Raw genomic sequence first — 16,331 nt, forward strand, 5'->3', positions numbered from 1 at the left:
TTATGCTAACCTGTAATTGGCATATTATCACTACCATTTATAAATTAACAAGTGTTCTAAAATGTTCTCGGGTTTCATTTCAACAAGGTAAACATACGATAAAAATAACTCATGTAGACAGAAGGTCTTTTGAATCCCTCAGTATTTTCTGAGAGCCTAAGGGAGTCCTGATGCCCAACCCCCCAAAAACGACTGACCTAAAGTGGCTGCTGCCCGGCTGCCTGGCCCGGAGCGCTGGTTACCGCAGCAAGCCAGAGTCTACAGTCTACAGCGTCCCACAGAGTCTAACTGCTCCTAGACCGCTGTACCTCCTGCTCTTGGGAATCTTTGAGATAATTCCCCAAAATACGTTTCCTCCTTTTTCCTTGCAGAGAAAAAAGGGAAAATGAATGCATAAGAGAAGCCTTGAAAGAGAGATATTTTGGGAGTCGGGGCTCCTCTTGGTGCCCCGAGACCACAATGGGGAGACGGAGCTTGCTACTGCTTGAGATGTCTGGAAGATGCCGTGTGTGGGTGTGGGGCCTGCAGCCCTGGGATTCTATGGTTATTTCCAGGACACTGATCGGTCCATTGGCACACACTGTTGGGAGACCCTGCACCTTGCCCTTGCATCTCTGGGATGGGAGTCGGGAGGAGACGTCAGCGCACTTACTGACCCACGTGACGGGAACGCCAAGAGAAGCCAGTGCCGGCTCTGACGTAACTGGTTCCCGACGTTCCAACGGCGTCATCATGGTTTCACCCTGTTTTTTTCTTCTCTCCTCTTCCTTCCCGTTTTTTGACTGCTCTCTTCCATGTAGCTGTTTCCTTTATTCTCAGTCGAGTTTTCTCCCTGCAACTACGAAATAGCTCCCAGCAGCTCCAGCTCCCTTGGACCTCTGCATTCATGAGCTCAGAGACGCACCCAGTGGTGCACTTCACTCAGCATTGACAGATCCAAGCCCTTAAGGACTTCTGCCTGCTTTTCTTGGCTGCATGCCCATCTTTTGAACCAATGCCCTTAGACATGGCCTTGGAACACCGGGATTGGACAGAATGGGCTCGGTGCCCACCCCTTAGGCAGGGAGGAAGAGGAATTGAATTGGGAGTTTCACTAGAACCATGTGGAATGGGACGAACACGGTATAGTGGGCTGAGGCTGCCATACAGAATACAGCCTACCCCGGGAGGTGTCATGAAGCCGAGCAAGCTATACCTGTAACGTGTTGAAGATTTTAAAGAGAAACACAACCTTGCAGCTGTCTGAGCGTTGTTGTGACTGACATTTTCTTCTGAGGTCCCCAAATTCCTTTTAAGGAACAATTTAACTTTTTTTTAAAAGATTTTATTTAGTTATTTGAGAGGTAGAGCTACGGACATTGAGAGGGAGAGACAGAAAGAAAGGTCTTCTATTTGCTGGTTCACTCCCCAAATGGCCACAACGGCCAGAGCTGGGCTGATCCGAAGCCAGGAGCCAGGAGCTTCTTCCAGGTCTCCCACCTGGGTGCAGGGGCCCAAGGACTTGGGCCATCTTCTACTGCTTTCCCAGGCCAAAGCAGAGAGCTGGATAGGAAGAGGAGCATCCGGGACTAGAACCAACGCCCATATGGGATGCCAGCGCTGCAGGTGAAGAATTAACCTACTGTGCCACAGTGCTGGCCTGGAACAATTTAATCTTTTTTCTATTGCTTTTTAGGTATTTCATCTGGGATTTCATTTTGGGGGTCGGCACTGTGGTACAGCAGATTAAACTGCTGCCGGCAGTACCAGCATCCCAAAGGGTGCCATATAGAGCCCTGGCTGCTCCACTTCTGATCTAGCTCCCTGCTAGTGTGCTTGAGAAAGCATTGGAAGATTGCCCACATTCTTGGGCTCCTGCATGCATGTGGGAGACCCGAAGGAGGCTCCTGGCTTCTGCTTGGCCCAGTTCCAGCCATTGCGGCCATTGTGGGAGTGAACTAGTGGTTGGACGATCTGTGTGTGTGTGTGTGTGTGTGTGTGTGTGTGTGTTTCTTCCCCTCTCTGTAACTCTGCCTTTCAAATAAATAAAATAAATCTTAAAACACACACAACACAATAAATAAGGCTCATCTCTTTGTCTCAGTATCAATCTACTGAGAGAGAATGAATGAAGGGAAAAAGGCCCCAGATTCTAAAAAAATATTTCATTTATGCTTCAAGGCCTTTTTACCAACCTTTGTTATGTCCAGAATAGAATCAGGTGTACCCAGGACACTCTAAGTCAGCGACTGCAATTCCGGCCAAAGCATTCCTGCTTCCTATCCAGTCTGCCTCTTCTACCTGAATCTCCTCTTTAACCCTGATGTAGAACCGAGATGCAGAGTCAGAGTTGACACAGGAAGACTAGAAATCAATAGAAAGGCAAGGAGGACGATGTGTTGGTGTGGAGCCCTCGTCAGTTTCGTTTTGAGCTGAGTGATCCCATCCAGCCGCTTGGGAGTGCACAGTACCGAGAGCACACCAGAGCACGCCGGTAAAGGGCTTTATTCACTGCTCCGGAAATATTTGGTATGCGAGGCACACTCTGCTCTCCCTGAAGTGACAACATTCCGAAAAAAATTCCACGTATCCATTTAAATATCATTCCTGTGTGTTTTTCCCTTTCCCCCCAGAAGGACTGAACAAAAGTGTACAATCTGAACCAGTTTACTCAGAAAAATAAGCTCAATGGTGTCATGGTGGTCATAGTTTCGGATTGTACCTTATCACCTGTGTGTTATATTTAACTTACCGCCATCCAAGCGGAACGGCAACATGCCAGGTGGCTAGTAAATGCTAGGAAAGTCAAACAGAAATTTGCATTTAGAATATAATGTAACACCCTTGACCTTGCGTTCCTCCAGACAAGGGTTACAGTTCAGTAACAGCCAAGAATCTGGTGCTCATGTGTTAGGTGCTGCGCAGTCAGCAGCTGGACTGCTGGAAAGAAACAGGCAAAATGTTAGCAGACATCGTCTCCAGAGACCGAAAGATGTGCTGTTGTAAGTTGTATTTCTTCGACTCTGCTGCAATGTTCAAGTTCAATGTTTTGCAATGGGCACATCCCACTTCACAATAAAAATAATTCAAAAAATATTACATCCTTGCTGAGTGGTGAAAGCTCTGGGCACACCCTTGATGACAGGGGTTGAGCAAGATACACCTGGTCTGGCTTTGTATCCGCCTCTGGAGGCTTCGCTGAGCCAACGGCTCATAGGGAGTCCCGTCCACGAATACCCTGAGGCCTCTAAGGACAAACACAAAGAGGATTCTGGAACTTAGAAGAGAATTTCCTCCAGTCTCTGGGAGTGAGGGACAGGGTAGGGGCAGGAGCACTTCCTATGAGTGGCCAGGGAGAGCCCAGGCAGCCTGCCCTCTCTCTCAAACCCTCTCCTGAGGGTTTGCCCAGGCCACACTCACCACACACCAGCCAGCGCGGCTCCTCGGCTCCTCCTAGTGCCTGCAAGCTTTGGCCATCACAGGTTAACAGGGACCACCCAGGAGCCAGGTCCTGTCCCCGGGACACCGGAGCACGGGAGCCCGAGGCAGGGCAAAGCCTTCTCTGCCTCAGCCCATGAGAACTGCTCTTCCCCACGCACCACCTACTTGTTCAGGAACAAAGTCACGGTCAGAAGCCTGCAGCGAGCTGCGATCACTGACACTAGCCAGCATCAGGCCCACCAGGAACAAGAGCGGACCCCGCAGTTGGACCGGGAGTGGCAGCGGTGAGGTCTCAGAGAAGCCGGCTGAAACTCTGCTTCCTCCTGTATTCAGGTGGGGAGTTTGTCAGAAAAGTTACATAAAACGTGGACAGTAGAAGTTGCTCGATAAAAAACAAGTGTTCTAATTGTAAAGCTAAGTTATGTTACACAAAGTCAATTTGACTCCTCCCGGCCATTTCTATCAGACTCAAAACCCCTTCTTTAACTTTCCCATGGAGCCTGTTAGAAAGACTAGTGACTGTGTCTCATCTCTGAGCCAGCGGTAAATCATCCTTATGATGCATTTAGCTACAACACACCAGCTGAAAACAACTTGGCAACGCTGGGATTATCGCCTTGGGAGATTTAAGCTTGCTTAGTCATAGGAAGTGCTAATGGCTGGGCAGATCTTCATCAGTAGTACTGAAATCAAGATGGAGCAGAGTGATTTTATTTTATTGTTTTATTTTACTTAAGAAAGGAGAAGGCATGGAAATTCTACCTGGCTGTTAAGACACTGGTTAGGGCGCCCACATCCCAGATCGGAGCACCTGAGCTGGAGTCCTGGCTTCACTTCTGATTCCAACTTCCTGTCACTGCACACTCTGCAAGGCAAGTATTTGGGTCCCTGCCACCCCTGTGCAATGTCTGGATCGAGTTCCAGGCTCCCAGCTTTGACCTTGGCCCAGCCCAGGCTGTTGTAGTCATCTGGAGAGTGACCCAGACAATGGGAGCTGTTTCTTTTCTTTTTTTATTATTTTTTTTGACAGGCAGAGTGGACAGTGAGAGAGAGAGAGAGAGAGACAGAGAGAAAGGTCTTCCTTTGCCGTTGGTTCACCCTACAATGGCCGCCACAGCCGGCGCACTGCACTGATCCGAAGGCAGGAGCCAGGTGCTTCTCCTGGTCTCCCATGGGGTGCAGGGCCCAAGCATTTGGGCCATCCTCCACTGCACTCCCTGGCCACAGCAGAGGGCTGGCCTGGAAGAGGAGCAACTGCGACAGAATCCGGCGCCCCGACCAGGGCTAGAACCCGGTGTGCCGGCGCCGCTAGGCGGAGGCTTAGCCTGTTGAGCCACGGCACCGGCCTGTTTCTTTCTCTGTCTATCTTTCTCTCTGCCTCCCTCTGTCTCTCACATAGCAAAAGTGAAGAGAAGAGAGAAAAGGACCAATAACCCTCCTGAGCTCACCAGAGAGTAGTCTGCAATGCAGTGCTTTGTTGACTCTAAGAAGCCATCTATTGTAAAATACATCATTATTCTATGTTTCACCAAGACTGAAAAGACACTGCCCTTGATTGAGAGCTGGGAAAGTGAGAAAGTGCATCTTATAATCAGTGAAAGATGGTGTGTCCTTCTGTGGGTGATGAGCCCATTTTTAATGTCCTTTGTGCCTCCTCATTAATAGTTTAAAGACACTAGTTGACTAGTATGAGAGCATTAATCATGGTTAAAATAGATACTTCATTTTAAGCAACACAAATATAGCTATGCACTGCTGAATGTCCTAATATTTTTTTTTGACAGGCAGAGTTAGACAGTGAGAGAGAGAGAGACAGAGAGAAAGGTCTTCCTTTGCCGTTGGTTCACCCTACAATGGCCGCTACGGCGGGTGCACCGCGCTGATCCGAAGGCAGGAGCCAGGTGCTTCTCCTGGTCCCCCATGGGGTGCAGGGCCCAAGCACTTGGGCCATCCTCCACTGCACTCCCGGGCCACAGCAGAGAGCTGGCCTGGAAGAGGGGCAACCGGGACAGAATCTGGCGCCCCGACCGGGACTAGAACCCGGTGTGCCGGCGCCGCAAGGCGGAGGATTAGCCTAGTGAGCCACGGCACCGGCCTGAATATCCTAATATTTTTAAAAAGTTAGGATTAGCCTAGTGAGCTGCGGCACTGGCCTGAATGTTCTAATATTTTTAAAAAGTTATTGGCCGGTGCTGCGGCTCACTAGGCTAATCCTCCGCCTGCGGCTCTGGCACCCGGGTTCTAGTCCCGGTTGGGCGCCAGATTCTGTCCCGGTTGCTCCTCTTCCAGGCCAGCTCTCTGCTGTGGCCAGGGAGTGCAGTGGAGGATGGCCCAAGTGCTTGGGCCCTGCACCCCATGGGAGACCAGGAGAAGCACCTGGCTCCTGCCTTCGGATCAGTGCAGTGCGCCGGCCGCAGCGGCCATTTGGGGGGTGAACCAATGGAAAAAGGAAGACCTTTCTCTCTCTCTCTCTCACTGTCCACTCTGCCTGTCAAAAAAAAAAAAGTTATTCATTATTATTTGAAAGGCAGAAGCAACAGAAAGAGAGGGAGAGGGAGAGAGGGAGAGAGGGAGAGAGGGAGAGATGGAGAGAGAGAGAGAGAGAGAACCTTTCATTTGCTGGTTCACTCCTCAAATGCCTGCAACAGCCCGTGCTGGACTAGGCTGAAGCCAGGAGGCAGGAACTCCATCTCAAGCCCCTGAGCCGTCAGCTGCCACCGCCCAGGGTGCACGTTAACAGGAAGCAGGAATTGGAAGTTGAGCTAGGACTGAAACCCAGACGTTGTGATATGGAATGCGGACTTCCCAAGCAGCCCCTAATGGCTGCATTGAATGCCACAGCTGGGTGTTCTAATCTTAATGGCGTTTTAAGCCATGGAATGAAAGGGAAGCTAGTTTGTGTCTCTGGAAGTGATGAAATGAAACCAGCGCTCAGTTAATGGGCAGACCAAGACAGTCGGCAGCAGTAGGAAAGCTAGGTCTTAACGTGTCCAAAAGGCTTATAGATGGAAGTGCCACTTTGTCTTGCTCCAGCCTTCTCAGGCACTTGTTTCTTTTTTTTTTTTTTATAGATTGATAAGGATTTATTAAAATAATGAAATGAAATGCTTCATAAAAAATTATATGGGGCATTTTACACACATTTAGCAAAGACACAGACTTTCTAAGAATGCATTAGCTCAACCAGACCAAAACAAATAGCAACAATATGGATATAGTTATGCATATATATATATATTTTTTTTTATCTTTTATTTAATGAATATAAATTTCCAAAGTACGACTCATGGGTTACAATGGCTTCCCCCCCCCATACCGTCCCTCCCACCCACAACCCTCCCCTTTCCCACTCCCTCTCCCCTTCCATTCACATCAAGATTCATTTTCGATTATCTTAATATACAGAAGATCAGCTTAGTATACCTTAAGTAAGGATTTCAACAGTTTGCTCCCACACAGAAACATAAAGTGAAAAATAATAGATGATTTTTTTTAAATGATGATGAAATCAGATCAGACCTATTGTCATGTTTAATCCCAGTGAGAGTCAAGTTGGGAATTGATAATTTCTTTTTTTTTTTTTTTTTTTTTTTTTTACAGAAGATCAGTTTAGTGTACATTAAGTAAAGATTTCAATCGTTTGCACCCCCATAGAAACACAAAGTGAAATATACTGTTTGAGTACCCGTTATAGCATTAAGCCTCAGTGTACAGCACATTAAGGACAGAGATCCTACATGAGGAGTAAGTGCACAGTGACTCCTGTTGTTGACTTTACAAATTGACACTCCTGTTTATGGCATCAGTAATCTCCCTATGCACCAGTCATGAGTTTCCAAGGCTGTGGAAGCCCCTTGAGTTCTCCGACTCTTATCTTGTTTAGACACGGTCATAGTCAAAGTGGAGGTTCTCTCCTCCCTTCAGAGAAAGGCACCTCCCTCTTTGAAGACCTGTTCTTTCCACTGGGATCTCACTCACAGAGATCTTTTTGCCAGAGTGTCTTGGCTTTCCATGCCTGAAATACTCTCATGGGCTTTTCAGCCAGATCCGAGTGCCTTTAGGGCTGATTCTGAGGCCAGAGTGCTATTTAGGACATCCGCCATTCTATGAGTCTGCTGAGTATCTCACTTCCCATGTTGGATCACTCTCCCCTTTATTTATTCTATCGGTTAGTGTTAGCAGATACTAGACTTGTTTATGTGCTCCCTTTGACTCTTAGTCCTTTCATTATGATCAATTGTGAACTGAAATTGATCACTTGGAATAGTGAGATGGCATTGGCACATGCCACCTTGATGGGATTGAACTGGAATCCCCTGGTATGTTTCCAACTCTACCAATTGGGGCAAGTTAGCCCGAGCATGCCCCAAATTATACATCTCTTCCCTCTCTTATTCCCACTCTTATGTTTAACAGGGATCACATTTCAGTTAATTTTCAACACTTAAGAATAACTGTGTGATAATTACAGAATTAAACCAGTCATATTAAGTAGAACAGACAAAAAAAAAATACTATGAGGGATAATGTATTAAGTTGTCCATTAGCAGTCAGGGCTATGCTGATCAAGTCACCATTTCTCATAGTGTCCATTTCACTTCAGGAGGTTTCCTTTTTGGTGTTCAGTCAGTTGTCACCGATCAGGGAGAACATATGGTATTTGTCCCTTTGGGACTGGCTTACTTCACTCAGCATGATGTGTTCCAGATTCCTCCATTTTGTTGCAAATGACTGGATTTCGTTGTTTCTTACTGCGGTATAGTATTCTAAAGAGTACATATCCCATAATTTCTTTATCCAGTCTACCATTGATGGGCATTTAGGTTGGTTCCAGGTCTTGGCTATTGTGAATTGTGCTGCAATAAACATTAGGGTGCAGACCGCTTTTTTGTTTATCAATTTAAACTCCTTTGGGTAAATTCCAAGGAGTGGGATGGCTGGGTCGAACGGTAGGGTTATCTTCAGGTTTCTGAGGAATCTCCAGACTGACTTCCATAGTGGCTTGACCAGTTTGCATTCCCACCAACAGTGGGTTAGTGTCCCTTTTTCCCCACATCCTCGCCAGCATCTGTTGTTGGTAGATTTCTGTATGTGAGCCATTCTAACCGGGGTGAGGTGAAACCTCATTGTGGTTTTGATTTGCATTTCCCTGATTGCTAGTGACCTTGAACATTTTTTCATGTGCCTGTTGGCCATTTGGATTTCCTCTTTTGAAAAATGTCTATTGAGGTCCTTGGCCCATCTCTTAAGTGGGTTGTTGGTTTTGTTTTTGTGGAGTTTCTTGATCTCTTTGTAGATTCTGGTTATTAACCCTTTATCTGTTGCATAGTTTGCAAATATTTTTTCCCATTCTGTCGGTTGTCTCTTCACTCTCCTGACTGTTTCTTTTGCAGTACAGAAACTTCTCAATTTGATGCAATCCCAATAGTTGATTTTGGCTTTGACTGCCTGTGCCTCCCGGGTCTTTTCCAGAAATTCTTTGCCTGTGCCAATATCTTGAAGGGTTTCTCCAATGTTCTCTAATAACTTAATGGTGTCAGGACGTAGATTTAGGTCTTTAATCCACGTTGAGTGGATTTTTGTGTAAGGTGTAAGGTAGGGGTCTTGCTTCATGCTTCTGCACGTGGAAATCCAGTTTTCCCAGCACCATTTATTGAATAGACTGTCCTTGCTCCAGGAATTAGTTTTAGATCCTTGATCATATATAAGTTGGCTGTAGATGTTTGGATTGATTTCTGGTGTTTCAATTCTGTTCCATTGGTCTATCCATCTGTTTCTGTACCAGTACCATGCTGTTTTGATTACAACTGCCCTGTAGTATGTCCTGAAGTCTGGTATTGTGATGCCTCCGGCTTTGTTTTTGTTGTACAAGATTGCTTTAGCTATTCGAGGTCTCTTGTGCCTCCATATGAATTTCAGCATCATTTTTTCTAGATCTGCGAAGAATGTCTTTGGTATCTTGATTGGGATTGCATTGAATCTATAAATTGCTTTTGGGAGAATGGACATTTTGATGATGTTGATTCTTCCAATCCATGAGCATGGAAGATTTTTCCATTTTTTGGTATCCTCTTCTATTTCTTTCTTTAAGGTTTTGTAATTTTCATCGTAGAGATCTTTAACGTCCTTGGTTAAGTTTATTCCAAGGTATTTGATTGTTTTTGTAGCTATTGTGAATGGGATTGATCTTAGCAGTTCTTTCTCAGTCATGGCATTGCTTGTGTATACAAAGGCTGTTGATTTTTGTGCATTGATTTTATATCCTGCCACTTTGCCAAACTCCTCTATGAGTTCCAATAGTCTCTTAGTAGAGTTCTTTGGATCCTCTAAGTACAGAATCATATCGTCTGCAAAGAGGGATAGTTTGACTTCTTCCTTCTTGATTTGTATTCCTTTGATTTCTTTTTCTTGTCTGATGGCTCTGGCTAAAACTTCCAGAACTATGTTAAATAGCAGTGGTGAGAGTGGGCATCCCTGCCTGGTGCCAGATTTCAGTGGAAATGCTTCCAACTTTTCCCCATTCAATAGGATGCTGGCTGTGGGTTTTTTATAAATTGCTTTGATTATATTGAGGATCAGGCACTTGTTTCTAACACCGGACCTTTCCTCTATTTTTTAGAACCAGTCCCAGAGCGTTCTGAGTGTAGGCTGATATTACTCAGTTCACTCCAGGCAGGTATGGCTTATTCTGCAGAAGGGTGACAGTGCAGATCTCTTTCAGCAACAGAACTTGCCTAGCAGAAGCCAAGCAAAGAACTCAGCAAGGAGAATGGAGGATGGAAAGTGTCAGGAGAGAACCTGGATTTCTGTTTTGAGGATAGGAAAAACCACCATTAGGTTCTGACAGCAGGTGGCAGCTTCACCTGCTACGCCACAGCGCTGGCCCCAGCCCATGCTCTTTAAATCAGACCATCTGCCGCTTCTCTGACTTCTCCCCTCTGTCCAGGGACCCTTGCCTGTCCCTGGCAATGCACTTAGAAGCTCTTTTTAAGAACCAAGTCTTGGGGCTGGTGCTGTGGTGTAGTAGGCTAAGCCTCCGCCTGTGGCGCCAGCATCCCACATGAACACCGGTTCGTATCTCGGAAGAAGTTCCAAGCTTGGGATCAGCTCAGCTCTGGCCATTGAGGCCATTTGGGGAGTGAACCAGTGGATGGAAGACTTTTCTCTCTGTCTCTTCCTCTCTCTGACTGTAACTCTGCATCTCAAATAAATAAATAAAAAATCTTAAAAAAAAAGAATAAAGTTTTGTGGCACTGTGGGTTAAGCAACTGCTTAACCTCTCTCTGCTTCTCTCCCCCTCTGTTTCTCCCTCCTGTCTCTCTGCATTTCTAATAAAATAAACCTTTAAAAAAATCAAGTCTTATCTAAGCCCCTGTGCATTCCCTCGAGTTGCAGGGCATCTCAGCTGCCAATAATTAATAATTAATATTTGATAAAAATTAATTATTATTATTAACACCAAATAATTAATAATTTAATAATAATTAATAAAATAATTAAGCCAAGCTCGACAGCCGGCAACTTGAGACAGGGTAGGGGGAAGCTCTGTTCTTGGCCTGCCCGCCCAGGGAGCCCCAGTGTTTTCCCTTAGTAGATGTTGGTTCTGTTTTCCCCAGCCCCGCAGCCACCCTGTCCCAGTACAGAGAACATCCAACATCCCAGCACTGGCTGGGGTCAAACAGATGTGTTTTTTTTAAATCCCTCTTTTATGGATGCTGGGGGAATATAGTTGCTGGCATTCAAGAGAAGGTGCCTGTTAAGTTCTGAGTCATGCCAGTTCCTGTGCAATTAGAGAATCTGGCTCAAACAGGATCTTTTCCAAGAAACCCTATGCCTGTATTCTGGGATTTTATTTTAAGCTTTGTTGGTTTATTTGTGAGGCAGAGTTACAGTGAGAGAGATCTTCCATCCGTTGGTTCACTCCCCCAAACAGCCGCAGTAACCAGAGCTACACCAATCTGAAGCCAGGAGCCAGAAGCTCCTTCTGGGTCTCCCACATGGGTGTGGGACCCAAGCACTTGGGCCATCTTCTGCTGCTTTTCCAGGCCATTAGCAGGGAGCTGGAGTGGAAATGGAGCAGCTGGAACTTGAACCAGTGCCCATATGGGATGCTGGCACCTCAGCTGGAGGCTTAACCTACTACACCACAGCGCCAGCCCCTATTCTGGGATTTCAACATTTCTTCCTCCATCCTATCTCAAACCCTCATGGGAGTTCATGGTGCCTATACATTGACCACTACCACTGCAGTTATTCTATTTTGCAGACTTAGGAAAATTAGCTTAAAACATGCACACATTGGGGCCGGCACTGTGGCGTAGCGGTTAAAGCCACCACCTGCAGTGCCGGCATCCCATATGGGCACCAGTTCGAGTTCCGACTGCTCCACTTCTGATCCAGCTCTTTGCTATGGCCTGGGAAAGCAGAAAATGGTCTAAGACCTTGGGCCCCTTCACCTGCATGGGAGATCCAGAAGAAGCTCCTGGCTCCTGGCTTCAGATCGGCCCAGCTAGCTACGGCTGTTGTGGCCATTCAGGGAGTGAACCAGCGGGTGGAAGATTCTCTCTCTCTCACACACACATGCACATGCACACACACACGCACCACTTCGGATTATGTATAAGCAAAGTAAATTAGTACAATCCAAGTGCATTTGAAAATAGCGATTTGCCATTGGCTGGGGATTGGGATTTACTTCATCATTGAGAAGGAGGGGAAAAAACAGAGGGAGCCCGGTGAGCTGTGTTGAGTGCCCATGATGAATGGGCCTCATGGTCTATCTGTGAGCTGCACCTGGGCTAGCACGGTTGTAAGAAGCATTGTCTCCCAGGAAGGGTGCTGGGGTATTTTGAGCTGAGCAATGAAACATGACCAGCCATTTACTCGCTTGTCAGTTCCTTTGCTGGGAAGTCCCTCCTCTGTGCCTGGTACTTAGGGGGATGTTAGCGATGCACAGCCTCACTCAGTAAGGAAGATACTCAGCCTCTTGCCATTGGTTCTTCATTAGAGGGTTGTAGAAGATGGGTGGCCAGTGAGTCTTTGTGTTTTTGTTTTCATTTTTATTTATTTGAAAGAGAGATAGAAGCTGACTGAGAGAGGCTGACTGAGAGAGATCTCCCAACTGATGGTTTACTCCCCAGACCCCCAGAATGCAATTCAGGTCTTCCATGTGAGTAGCGGGGACCCCACTACTTGAGATACCACCTCCTGCCTTCCAGGGTGTGTATGAGCAGGAAACTGGAGTCAGAAGCAGAGCCAGGACTCAAACCCAGGCACTTTGATATGGGATGCAGGTGCCCTAGGTGGCGCCCTAAGCACCTGCCAATTGCTGCCTCCTTGATCGATTCTCTGATTTTTCAAGGGGGAACCACTGTTGCGGATTGATGGAGGGTGATTCTCTACCCTAGGTTCTCAAGGGCAAGTGAGATTTTGATGTACGTGGACATGGGCACAATGGAACTCTGGGGAGGGAGAAGGCTGGGGACGATGTCTGAGAAAGAAAGCGTATCTGGGAGCCGATGATGGTGTTCCCTTGGGCAGGGGATGCCCTGGGACAGAGGCAAAGGGCAGTTGGCAGCCCCACAGTGGAGTGGGGGAGGTGGGGCTCTTGCCATGCATAAAGAGAGGAACTCTTACTGCGGGCATAGAGACGGCAGACTTTATTCAGGAGGTGAGAAAGTGAACACATACACATGTGAGTGCCAGTGGGGTGTGGGCTACAAGGAGTGGGGGAAGGGAAGTAGAGGGGGGGCACCTCAGTACCTCCTCCAGCTGTGGTCTCTGGTGGCTTTCAGGTGAAAGAGCTCTTCCCCTTTGCAGCCTTCTTTTATGAGGTTAGAAGGAGGTGTGGCTATTTAAAAAGATACATCCCAGGAAGGGGAGCGGTTTGATTGGCAAGTGGGAGGATAGTATTACATATGGGGCGGGGCTTGGGGCTTGCAGGGACCTCCAGCTCTGATCTACACAGATGCCTGCCTAGCCCATGTCAAATGGAGAATGGAGTTCTGCAATCCAAGGAAAAGTCTGGGGCAGAGGAATCCCGGTTTCTTTTGCGCCCTTGAACCTTCCTGTCGGAGTTGCCCCTCTGCTTCTCAGCTGACGGATCTGCCTAGGGAGAAACCGGAGGGCTTCCTGCCACATCTTCCCCCCTGCAGCTTCCTGCAGCAGAGACTACTTCTGGAAACTTCTGCCCTTAGGGATCCATGAAGCGAGCCTCTGACTGTCTCTGGCCACACTGCAAGCCTAGTACCGCCCCTAGATTCAGGTGTCCGTGGACCAGCGGCCTTGGAGCAGAAAGCAGTGTGGGCCTACAGATGAAGGTGCTCCCGGCCTTGCTGCCACAGGAAGGGGTTGCATCTACTGGTCCTGGCGGTGTCACCCCCAACCTAGTGTGGCATGGGGTTGAACAGTCAAAGGGCTGCGTGCGTAGTTTCCCAAGCCCTCTTGCTAATTTGAAAAACCACCTTCCTTTTTCCTTAGGACTGCATGAGTTTCACAAGTTTGAGCAGTTTTTTAAATAGCAAAGTTTAAAGTCTCAAGTCATCTTAGAAGTCGTAATTCTCTTGCAATTTCAGCTCCCAAGCCTTGCTCATAACTTTGATCATCAGGTCTCCTCTTAGATTGTGTGATGAAAGGCATTGAGACGTCAAGGGGAGAGCAGGCTGGGAGTGACATCTGAAGGGCTCCATGAGCCTTCTGTAGCTCACGGAAGGTCAAGTATATCAAGCACAGACTATTGTTACAACTCAAAATCCTGGTCCCTTTCACTGGGTGCAGGTGCTCTGAGAGAGGGGTTTTGCTGCCCTGTGAAACTGGCAAATTCATAATCTCATGCAGATACTACTAACAGCAGTGACTTCAGCCCGCTCGTGCCGTAGGCAGTATGTTAGCCCATCAGCAGGCGTTATCTCACTCACTCATCCGGAGACCTCTCTCAGATTAGCCCACTTAACCCTCTAGGCTGGGAAATGTTAGGATAGGAAGACTACATTCGCACCCACGGTCACTCGCAGGTAAGGGGCAGAGCCTGATCAGGAACTCTGAACCCTTACCCAATCCCAGCTCCCTTGGAGAAACGTGGGCCAGCTCCCTCTGTGTGTGTGACCAAGGGTGAGCCTCGCCTGAATCAAGGCTGTTTGAATGCCTTTATGTCTGCACGTTTTGCCTACCTGCCGCTCCTCCACAAAGGAGGGATCTAGGTGGGTGAAAGATGAGAGAAGACAGCACATCTTTAGGGCTGACATTGTGGCACTGTGGGTTAAGCCACCACCTGCATACCAGCATCCAGCATCTCATATCGGGCCTCTGCCACTCAGGTGGGAGACCTGGATAGGGTCCCAGGCTCCTGGCTTCAGCCTGGTCCAGCCCTGGCCACTGTGGGCACTTGGGGAGTAAACCAGTGGATGGAAGATCTCTCTCTCTCTCTCTCTTTTTCTGTGTAACTCTGTCTTTCAAATAAATAAAATAAATCTTTAAAATAAGCAAATATTTTTTATTACTAGGGTATATTATGAAATTCAGTTAAATATGAAACAAAATATTATAAAATTTAAAATATTTGGATTTTTACATTTTTAGATTTAAAAATATAATGAAAAAGATAAAAACCATGATCTCTCAATCAAGAAGAAACCGTGTAAAGTTTTTGTGTGTCTTCTGTCTTATTTCTATGTGTTTAAGATGGTGCAAAAATGATCCGCATTCAGGAGAAAGTGTACTTCAAATTGTGAATGTGGTCCCTTCCTGGCCCAGCACCATGCAGTCCACTCTCGCGATGCCGGCCAGTGGCAGTGAGAGTAGCTCCTGGCCATCCCTGTGGTTATGAATGGAAACAAACACCCTCTTGTGCTGTGTTGCTAAGCTATGATGTTTAGTATAGTAGGTGTAATTTTTAAACGTTTTTTAAAATTTATTTTAGAGATATAGGTAAATAAAAGAGAGAAAGCCAGTGAATGCTTCCACCTTCCATCTGTGGGTTCATTCTCCAAATGCCCACAACAGCTGGGGCTGGGCCAAGGCCAAATCCTGGAGCTGGACTCAAGGCAGGTTGCCCGTATGGGTGGCCGGGGCCCAACTACCTGCAGCCACCAAGGATGTGCATTAACAGGAAGCTAGGATGGGGAGCAGAGCCAGGACTTGAACCCAGTTATTCTGATATGGGACAGGGATGTGCCTAGTGACATCTTAACCTCTAAGCCAAACGTCTACCCCAGGTTAGATGTATTATATGTGTTTTCAATTTACAGTGTTTGATGGACTTATCAGGATATAACAGCATAAGCTGAGGAGCAGTTGAACATAATGTAATGGAGAACTATAACTCTTTTTCCTCTTGAGGACTTCAGAATATTCTCTGATATGTTTTATCAAAAATTTTAAAAGATTTGTTTATTTATTTGAAAGGCAGAGTTACAGAGAGGCAGAGAGAGAGGGAGAGAGACAGAGAGAGACAGAGAGAGACCTTCCATCTGCTGGTTCATTCCTTGAATGGCTGCAACGGCTGGAGCTTGGCCAATCCAAAGGCAGGAGCCAGGAGCTTCTTCCAGGTCTCCCTTGGGCTATCTTCTATTGATTTCCCAGGCCACAGCAGAGAGCTGGATCAGAAGTGGAGTAGCCAGGACACAAACTGGCACCTGCTCATATGCAGGTGGTGGCTTTACCTGCTATGCCATAGTGCAGCCCCTTGGCCATCCTCTGCTGCTTTCCCAAGTGCATTAGCAGGTGGCTGGAGTGGAAGCAGGTAGTCAGGACTTGAACCAGCACTTGTACGGGATGTCGACATCTCAGGCAGTGGCTTAACCCTGTGTGCCACAACCCTAAAACTTTTTAGGTGATTGATTTTATTTATTTGAAAGGCAGGGAAACAGATACAGAGAAAGACCCCCATCTGCTGGTGTACTCCTCAAATGTCT

This window comes from Oryctolagus cuniculus, chromosome 3, assembly GCF_051225735.1.
Source record: "Oryctolagus cuniculus isolate XC-2025 breed Fujian yellow rabbit chromosome 3, ASM5122573v1, whole genome shotgun sequence".
Taxonomy (NCBI): domain Eukaryota; kingdom Metazoa; phylum Chordata; class Mammalia; order Lagomorpha; family Leporidae; genus Oryctolagus; species Oryctolagus cuniculus.